Below are 2,567 nucleotides of genomic sequence, written 5' to 3' on the forward strand. Positions count from 1 at the left end.
AAGAATGAACAATACTTCTTCAGCATTTATTAATCTTAGATATTAATTTTAACATTTACTAATACCTTATTAAAATCAGAAGTTGTATTTGTTAACATTAGTTAATGCACTGTGAACAAACAATGAGCCGCTGTGTTTGTATTAACTAACATTAACAAAGATTAATAAATACTGTAACAAATGTATTGCTCATTGTTAGTTCATGTTAGTTTATAATGAACCTTATTGTAAAGTGTTACCGGTTTAATATACAGAAGCACAAAACGTTTAAAATTTTGGGGTCAGTAAGATTTTGTTACAATGTTACAGAATAATTCCATTTCAAATAAATGCTGTTCTTTTGAAGAAAAATAAGTTAATCAAAAAATGATCACTGTTTCCACAAAAATGTGAACTGTTTTCAACACTGATAATAATCATAAATGTTTCTTGAGCATCAAATCATCATATTAGAATGATTTCTGAAGGATCATGTGACACTGAAGACTGGAGTAATGATGCTGAAAATTCAGCTTTGATCACAGGAATAAATTATATTTTAAATAATATTCACATAGACAACCGCCATTTTAGATTGTAATAATATTTCACTGTTTTTACTGTGTTTTTGATCATATAAATGCAGTCTCGCTGAACATAAGACTGTTGCAAAACATTAAACATCTCCCTGAACCCCAAACTTTTGAATGGTAGTGTATGAAGTGGGATTTTAGACCAATGAGATGTCAGTGTGGGCGGGGCTTTCCAGCATGACATCACACGTAGAAACCAAGTAATTGACCAAATATCTCAGTTTAGGATAGAAACTTGTTGCTTTGTTGTGTCACGCCTGTTCTGCTTCATTGACCATAAGACTATATTTACATCTTAAATGTAGAAAAGGGCAACATTTGTAAAAGTGAAATGATCCTATTATAGATTTCACCTCTTACAAAAATACCATGGTATTACTATGTCAGCAAGGTATTCTCTGCAACAAAAAAGTACTGCACTATGGTGCAGTGAAGGTATCACATAGTAATACTATGGTATTTTGAAATATACCATGGTAGTAAACTTCATCTATTATAATATTTCATGGCACTTCCACGAATATTGCAATGGCAAAGTACATGTATAAAATACCATGGTAAGAGTGCTTCTCATGTACCATGGTATTTACATGGTACTTTGAAGAATACCTTATTACTATATACTTTTTTTTTGTAAATACCATAGTATGTATATGGTAATACCACGTTTTTTTAACACTACCATGAAGTTATATTTTGAAGTATAGCCTACCATATAAGTACTATAGTACATGAATATACTAATGATACAGTATCATCTGACATGATCACATACCATGGTATTTTAGCAAGAGTTTTCCCCTATATATATATATATATTAAGAAGATCCCTCACTTCCCTTTAGCGAACACACTCAATCCTCCACCACTAACTACACTGATATTTTCAGATAAATCTATAATTTATCTATAATTGTAAAAAGGGCATTCAGAGGATTATATTTTTCTATGTATTTGTAAAATGGCTTTAGATGTGATCGATGCTTTTGTGCAAATTCATCTCTGACTGTCAATCGGGTGTGTGTGAAACAATCGCTCGACGTGTGTGTACTAGATCCTAAAAATTATGTTTATTAGACTAACACAAGAATGCGAGTGTGTGCGTGCGTGCGTGCCTGCGTGCGTGTGTGTGTGTGTGTGTGTGTGTGTGTGTGTGTGTGTTTCCAACACTACGCTGATGTCTTGTACGTGACCTAAGTGAGTTTATTTCCATACACAGCATATTAAATGACTATGGAATTGAAAAGATTTTATTTATCCAATGCAAACAGTTTAAGAGCTATATATGATGAGCATTATATATTTTTATTTTATTTTATTTTATTAGAGATCACAGAGAATAGATTTATGTCATATGAAGACGTGTGCTGGTGTGTTTCACAGTAAAGACTGAGTCAGCTTTATAACCGTGAGTGTTTCTTCTGTCACCTGCGTCCCTCACACTTCTTTAAGAATATGTATATAGATCTATATGATATCACACATACAGTAACTGGTGAATGTATAACTGTTGTTGGTGCAAAACTGTACAAATCCATATGATCTATAAGCCCTTTGCCTTATTTGACACTGCCAGTGTTTCAGGAAGAGCTGCAGTCGCAGTGAATAAACATTTTGTCTTTGGCCTTTTTTGTCTTTTTCATGTGTCATGTTTCATACATAAATGTATTATTGTGAACATCACACTGTACGTGACAGGAGCACATCAGGAGCATCATACGGATCAAGTGTTGCAAGCCACGTTCAAGTAAATCCACATTATTTAATGTGAATAAATGCACACATTTATATATTATGTTGAAAAAAAAATTGTGATTTTGATGTCTTAATTAATAATGTTATAATAATTTATTTATTTTTATTTAAATGGGTACATGTTTTTGTGTCTTTTAAAATCAAGTACTGCTGTAAAAATGCATAATTGTTTAACATTTTATATATTTCAACATAAATAGGTACATCTGTGTTTATGATGTATTCTTTTAAGTACAATAT

The 2,567-nt window shown here is 31.7% G+C and overlaps 1 protein-coding gene across 2 annotated transcripts in view; it reads left to right on the forward strand.

Annotated features, from left to right (window-relative positions):
* Window positions 1–2,065, forward strand: part of chst8 (carbohydrate (N-acetylgalactosamine 4-0) sulfotransferase 8) — a 169,691-nt gene extending 167,626 nt beyond the window's left edge. For both annotated transcript variants that reach the window (XM_081372000.1, XM_081372001.1), the window contains exon 4: window positions 1–2,065. This exon is cut by the window's left edge and continues 1,309 nt beyond it. The gene's annotated coding sequence lies outside the window, so the exon portion shown is untranslated.
* Window positions 2,066–2,567: the final 502 nt, after the last annotated feature.

Source organism: Scardinius erythrophthalmus, assembly GCF_964197995.2.
Source record: "Scardinius erythrophthalmus genome assembly, chromosome: 8".
NCBI lineage: Eukaryota > Metazoa > Chordata > Actinopteri > Cypriniformes > Leuciscidae > Scardinius > Scardinius erythrophthalmus.